Source organism: Triticum dicoccoides, chromosome 2A, assembly GCF_002162155.2.
Source record: "Triticum dicoccoides isolate Atlit2015 ecotype Zavitan chromosome 2A, WEW_v2.0, whole genome shotgun sequence".
Taxonomy (NCBI): domain Eukaryota; kingdom Viridiplantae; phylum Streptophyta; class Magnoliopsida; order Poales; family Poaceae; genus Triticum; species Triticum dicoccoides.
Window position 1 is genome coordinate 769,910,825 of NC_041382.1, and position 7,969 is coordinate 769,918,793.

Here is a 7,969-nt window from a genome sequence, read left to right on the forward strand (position 1 = left end):
GGGCGCGGCCAGTGTTGCACCTCACGCGCCTGGGCGCGGCCGGTTCTGTTGCTCGCGCCCCCGTGCGTGGCCGTGGCCGCTGCAGCTGCTCGCGCTCTTGCGTGGCTGCTCGCGCCTCCGTGCCTGGCCGAGGCCACCGCCGCCGCCCGCGCCCCCATGCCTGGCCATGGCTGCTGCTGCTGACGTGTTGAAGCATAGAGGAAGGAGGTGGAGGAAGATCGCAGAGGCGGAGACTCGCGAGCCGGCCGGTGGCTGAATCCGGTGGTGTGCCAGTCAGATGCGGACGTGCTATTTTCTCTTTCCTGCCAGCGCCGGTGGAGAAGAAACAAGTGTAGAGGCTGACGTGTGGGTCTCTTGTGCAGCTTATGGTACAAAACAAACACCGTGAGATTTCGCTACCACGTCATCACTTACAGTGGGCCCCATCTGTCAGAAACGTTGTTAACATGTGTTTAGTAACCTATCAGTGTTTTTTGAAAAATGCCAGCACGATGGTGGTGGGTTTTTGAAAAAAAATCGAATGATGGTGATTTTTTGAATTAGGGTCCCCAATTGTGGTGGGTTTTTTTTTTGCAATTTACTCGTTGTATTGCCATGATTGAAAATGAATAGATTGAAAGTTTTCTCGCAAAATAAATTATGATGAACATGGATTTTTCACTGACCTTTTTGCCGATTTATGTATTTCCATGTGCATTCTAACGGAACTTGATTATTATTGTGCATGGCAGGAATCTACTTGGACAAACCTAGGTGTTTTGGTACCAATGACAAGGTAGAGTAAACAAGCTTCAACACCCAAATGTATTCAAATGTTTTTTGATCTGGAACACCTAGCATTCCAATTACGATGGACCGACCAAATCGGGCGGTCACAACACGGTTAGGTTACCGTATGCCAGACAACTTGGCCATTCGGAAGACCCCAACAATCATGGGAGGCTAGCACATGCGCTGCCTTGTTTACAGTCTATGTGACAGAAATTTGTGGGCTTAGCTGGAATTTTGCTTCACGAAATAGCACACTAAGGGGACCGCGTACGATCTACATAAGTAGAGGACATTGCTTGCTGCAAGACCAAGCAGTCAGTTTCAAAGATGGCATGTCCCATCCAGCTTCTAACCGTGCTTCAGCTTTTGCTTGCATCGCAGAACCCTGGTAGCGGTGGGTGACGGCTAGGCGACGCAGCGGCACAAGCTGGGATTGAAGCTGCGGGGGAGGTGGTTGCAGCTCGTCTTATGTCAAGACTCAGCAGGCGAGACGGAGGGACACAAGTAGACGGCGGGCGCGAGAATATGGACATTGGAGGCCCGATAGGGCATGCGGTTTTGCAGGAACTAAGAGTTGAGATTAACCGGGGGATTTGGGGAATGAGGGGCGAACCAAGGGGAGGTGGAATGAACAATGCATAGATCTTGCGAGGACGAGGTCGGACAATCACGCACGAGGGAGGGGAGGTCCAGTTATCATGACGAAGACAGACTCCCCTTTAATAGTAGTGATACGGCGATGACGTTGGGCAAGTCGTGCACACTAGTTGACAGGAGTTTTCCAGGAAGAGGGAGAAAGAAAGAGAGGGTGACCAATCAAAATATCTAGGATGAAAGAAAGGAACGACCAACCGGCATAGAACAACCCCACGAACAATAGCTGCCACAACAGCAAAAAATTACATACCAGTTCTCCTCCTTTAAGCAAACAGCTAAAAAGCCTTTGCCTTGGCGTCTATTACATTTTCGTTTTACTACTTGCACCTGCATTCGGCTTCTTATATTCAGAGTACCACTGTTGAAGCAATACTTTTGAAAACTATCTTCGCCGCCGAGGACGACGAGACGATCCTCTTGTCCCTAAGTTGCTTGGCTATGGCCTCTTGCTCATCTTTGCTCCTTGGAAACATACCTAGTGCACCCATTGCCTTACACTTCTTGCATGGTTCTTCATTTTCCTTCAAAAGAACAGTCTCCAGCTTTGGAGCTCGACCCATCACCTCACGCACAAATAACATATGATGCCCCACCAATGGACTAAAGCTGGCAACGTGGAGCTCTCTCAGCTGCCACTTGCTACAGCTTGTGAATCCAGGCGTCTTCCATGAGGGCTGCACTCTTTGAACGCCAACGCGTGCCCAAAATGGCACGGAACATGGATGTTCAAACGCCTGTATCCAATAACCAAGGCCTAATTATTAGTATTACATAAATAAAAGTATAGTCGGAGATATGCTTATATCCAACTTCTATCACGAAATGATATCAACAACCAGGAAGGAAATGCTTATATCTGTTCAACTAACAATCAAGAAAGGAATGAGCCGTCTTTTGTCAGCATCAAGCAGAGTAGGAGATCCTATTTCTAAATTGTACCGCGTAGCCAGCCTATCCATAATTCTTTTTAACCACACAATTCCTTGACTTTTACCACGGATCACTAGTAGAAAACAGGGCTTTGGTCCAGGCCGGGTCAGCCCATTAGTCCCGGTTCAGTCCAGAACCGGGACCAATGTGGGCATTGGTCCCGGTTCGTGAGCCCAGGGGGCTGGCCGGGCCACGTGGGCCATTGGTCCCGATTCATCTGGACCTTTTGGTCCCGGTTGGTGGGATGAACCGGGACCAATGGGCCTTGCTCCTGGCCCACCACCATTGGTCCCGGTTGGTGGCTTGAACCGGAACCAAAAGCTCCCCTTTAGTCCCGGCTCATGTCACCAACCGGGATCAATGAGGTGCCTATATATACCCCTCACTCGCGAGCAGAGCACCCCAGTGCTCTGTTTTTCTCTGGCCGAGGAGGAGAGGGCTTGGTGGTGCCCTAGCTCACCTCCTATGCACACAAGGTGTTCGCTGGAATGCCCGAGCCACACTACTTAAGCTTTCTCCTCTCCAAGCTCGACCTCCAAACTCCATTTTCCATAATATTTGTCTAGGTTTAGCGGCCCGTCACGCCCCGTCCCCGTCTTCATCGCCGTCGATCACCCGCGCCGAGGTCATCGCCGACACCACCGTGGTGAGCCTCTTATTTTATCTTCTTTCTGAAAGGAAAAATATTCTTACTTGTATGTTTACATAGATACTTGTATTATTTTCTTACTTTTATTATTGCATCTTATATAGTGCGATGGTTTTGGTATCCGCCCCCGTCGGCCCTCGTCCTGTCTATGATTCGGATGTGGTATATATATTATCTTTATAACTATTGGTTCATTTATTGTTTATGAAAATTATGCCGACCAACGTGACATAGATTTTATTTATGTAGGATGTATGTGAATCGGAAATGCCAACCGACCCTATTGTCGAGAGGTTAAATTTAGTTGAAGATGAAAACAATTTATTGAAGGAAAAATAAAAAAAATTGAGGAGGAGAAGATGATATTGGAGTTGCATGTTGCGGATGTCGTCAATGATCACAAGATCAAGATGGGTGCAATGCGCTTGAAGATTAGAAAGATTAGAAAATATGCCATTCATACCGAGGCTTGGTATCATTATGCCGTTGGATCAATTGTTACCTTGGTTGCGATTATGATCACATTTGTTTTTGCATTGAAATGTTTCACATAGTTTTAATGTATGATTTAATTAATTAGATGCTCTTGAGAGCTATATGTTGTTAGATGAGAACTATGTATGCACTTTGGTTTTAATATGATGATGAACTTCTATTAATTTGGACACTTAATTATATATAATGCACGCAGATGAACCGGCAATGGATGTACGGTGACAGACACACCCGCGAGTACATTAAGGGCGTGCATGAGTTTCTCGATGCGGCTGAGGCAAACAAGCAGAATGGTTTTATGTGTTGTCCATGCACTGAATGTGGGAATACGAGGTCTTACTCTAACCGGAAAATCCATCACTCCCACCTGCTTTACAAGGGTTTCATGCCACACTATAATGTTTGGACGAGGCACGGAGAAATAGGGGTTATGATGGAAGACGGCGAAGAAGAAGAGTACGATGACAACTATGTGCCCCCTGAATACGGTGATGCTGCAACAGGGGGAGCTGGTGAAGATCAAGAGGAACCAGACGATGTGCCCAATGATGCTGCAACGGGTGAAGCTGCTGAAGATCAAGAGGAACCAGACGATGTGCCCGATGATGATGATCTCCGCCGGGTCATTGTCGATGCAAGGACGCAATGCAAAAGTCAAAAGGAGAAGCTGAAGTTCGATCGCATGTTAGAGGATCACAAAAAAGGGTTATACCACAATTGCGAAGATGGCAACACAAAGCTCGGTACCGTACTGGAATTGCTGCAGTGGAAGGCAGAGAATGCTGTGGCTGACAAAGGAATTGAGAAGCTACTGAAAATATTGAAGAAGAAGCTTCCAAAGAATAAGGAATTGCCCGACAGTACATACGCAGCAAAGAAGGTCGTATGCCCTCTAGGATTGGAGGTGGAGAAGATACATGCATGCCCTAATGACTGCATCCTCTACCGCGGTGCATACAAGGATCTGAACGCATGCCCAGTATGCAGTGCATTGCGGTATAAGATCAGACGAGATGACCCTGGTGATGTTGACGGTGAGCCCCCCCAGGAAGAGGGTTCCTGCGAAGGTGATGTGGTATGCTCATATAATACCACGGTTGAAACGTCTGTTCAGAAACGAAGAGCATGCCAAGTTGATGCGATGGCACAGTGAGAACCGAAAGAAAGACGGGAAGTTGAGAGCACCCGCTGACGGGTCGCAGTGGAGAAAAATCGAGAGAAAGTACTGGGATGAGTTTGCAAAGGACCCAAGGAATGTATGGTTTGCTTTAAGCGCGGATGGCATTAATCCTTTCGGGGAGCAGAGCAGCAATCACAGCACCTGACCCGTGACTCTATGTATGTATAACATTCCTCCTTGGATGTGCATGAAGCGGAAGTTCATTATGATGCCAGTTCTCATCCAAGGCCCTAAGCAACCCGGCAACGAAATTGATGTGTACCTAAGGCCATTAGTTGAAGAACTTTTACAGCTGTGGAATGGAAACGGTGTACGTACATGGGATGAGCACAGAAAAGACGAATTTAACCTTAAGGCGTTGCTGTTGGTGACCATCAACGATTAGCCTACTCTTAGTAACCTTTCAAGACAGACAAACAAAGGATACCACGCATGCACGCATTGTTTAGATGACACTGAAAGTATATACCTGGACAAATGCAGGAAGAATGTGTACCTGGGCCATCGTCGATTTCTTCCGACCAACCATCAATGTCAAAAGAAAGGCAAGCATTTCAAAGGCGAGGCAGATCAACGGAAGAAGCCCGCCATGCGCACCGGTGATCACGTGCTTGCTATGGTCAATGATTTACACTATGTAATCTTTGGAAAGGGTCCCGGTGGACTAGCTGTTCCGAATGACGCTGAGGGACACGCACCCATGTGGAAGAAGAAATCTATATTTTGGGACCTACCCTACTGGAAAGACCTAGAGGTCCACTCCTCAATCGACGTGATGCACGTGACGAAGAACCTTTGTGTGAACCTGCTAGGCTTCTTGGGCGTGTATGGGAAGACAAAAGATACACCTGAGGCACGGGAGGACCTGCAACGTTTGCACGAAAAAGACGGCATGCCTCCGAAGCAGTATAAAGGTCCTACCAGCTACGCTCTTACGAAAGAAGAGAAAGAAATCTTCTTTGAATGCCTGCTCAGTATGAAGGTCACGACTGGCTTCTCGTTGAATATAAAGGGAATAATAAATATGCAAGAGAAAAAGTTTCAGAACCTAAAGTCTCATGACTGCCACGTGATTATGACGCAACTGCTTCCAGTTGCATTGAGGGGGATTCTACCGGAAAACGTCCGATTAGCCATTGTGAAGCTATGTGCATTCCTCAATGCAATCTCTCAGAAGGTGATCGATCCAGAAATCGTACCAAGGCTAAGGAGTGATGTGGCGCAATGTCTTGTCAGTTTTGAGCTGGTGTTCCCACCATCCTTCTTCAATATCATGACGCACGTCCTAGTTCATCTAGTCGACGAGATTGTCATCCTGGGGCCCGTATTTCTACACAATATGTTCCCCTTTGAGAGGTTCATGGGAGTCCTAAAGAAATATGTCCGTAACCGCGCTAGGCCAGAAGGAAGCATCTCCATGGGCCATCAAACAGAGGATGTTATCGGGTTTTGTGTTGACTTCATTCCTGGCCTTAAGAAGATAGGTCTCCCTAAATCGCGGTATGAGGGGAGACTGACTGGAAATGGCACTCTTGGAAGAGACTCAATAATATGCAGGGACAGATATTCTTGGTCTCAAGCAAACTACACAGTTCTACAGAACTCTACCATGGTGACCCCGTATGTCGATGAACACAAGAACAGTCTGCGCTCCAAACACCCAGAGCAGTGCGACGACTGGATTACATGTGAACACATCAGGACTTTTAGCAGTTGGTTGGAAACACGTCTCAGAGGTGACAACAATGTTTGTGATGAGTTGTACTTGTTGTCCAGGGGACCATCTTTGACTGTATTGACTTATAAAGGATACGAGATAAATGGGAATACATTTTACACGATCGCCCAAGATCAAAAGAGCACCAACCAAAACAGCGGTGTCCGCTTTGATGCAGCAACCGAGAGTGGAAAGGACACATATTATGGTTACATAGTGGACATATGGGAACTTGACTATAGACCTGATTTTAAGGTCCCTTTGTTTAAGTGCAAATGGGTCAATCTGTTAGGCGGCGGGGTACAGGTAGACTCACAGTACGGAATGACAACAGTGGATCTGAAAAATCTTGGGTACACTGACGAACCGTTCGTCCTAGCCAATGATGTGGCACATGTTATATATGTGAAGGACATGTCTACCAAACCGAGAAAAAGAAAAGATAAGGAAGCGAATACATCATACGATGAGCCAAAGCGCCACATAGTTCTTTCAGGAAAAAGGGACATCCTGGGAGTGGACGGCAAGACAGACATGTCTGAAGATTATGAAAAGTTTCATGAAATTCCTCCCTTCAATGTCAAGGCTGACCCAAGCATCCTGATAAACAATGAAGATTGTCCATGGTTACGACGCAATAAGCAAATGACACAAGCGAAGAAAAAGTGAAGACTTTCTCCCGCAACTATTATGATGATACCATGCCAACTTTGTAACACACGAACATGCTACCATTGTCCGTTTTGTACATGCACATGCTATGTGGGTGAAATTATGATACCATGCCAACTTTCAAATTTTTCAGAGTTCATTGGAAATGCTTTCATGTCTTATGGTTCGGCCCTCGTAATACCATGACCATTAGTCCCTGGCCCATGCCAACTTTCAACTTTCAACGTTCTAAAACTAATGGCACTAACAGAAAGTTTATAATTTTGCTCCTCGCCCCTGGCCCATGACCATTAGTCCCAGTTTGTGCCACAAACCGGGACTAAAGGGTTGGTCCTTGTTGCGAGCAGAGTTTAGTCCCACCTCGCCAAACGAAGGGGGCTCACACCGGTTTATAAGCCCTTCCCTCTCTGCCTTGTTGAGCTCCTCTCAAAGTGAAAATAGATGCCCTAATAGAGAAAAGTTTAGCCTAAATTCATAGTGAATTTCTCTGAAATTCATAGAAATTTACTAGGAATTTAGGTTGAATTTTCTCTATAAGCGCATCTATTCCCATATTTTAGTAAGTTAATCACAAACTTGTGATTCAAACAATTTTCGAAGAATTCAAATTTTTACTATTCAAATTTGAAAACTAATGGCACTAATTAACAGAAAGTTTATAAATTTTCTAAAACTAATGGCACTAACAGAAAGTTTATAATTTTGCTAACCTAAAAGTAAACAGAATTAAAAATTAAAGCAAAAAACAAAAGAAAATAAATAATGCAAAATACAAATCAAAAAAACAGGAAAAAACTATTTTTATAGTAAAGTTAATCACAAAATAAAATAAATAAAGCAACAAAGAAAACAAAAAAACTAAAAAAGTGTTTTCAAATTTGAAAACTAATGGCACTAA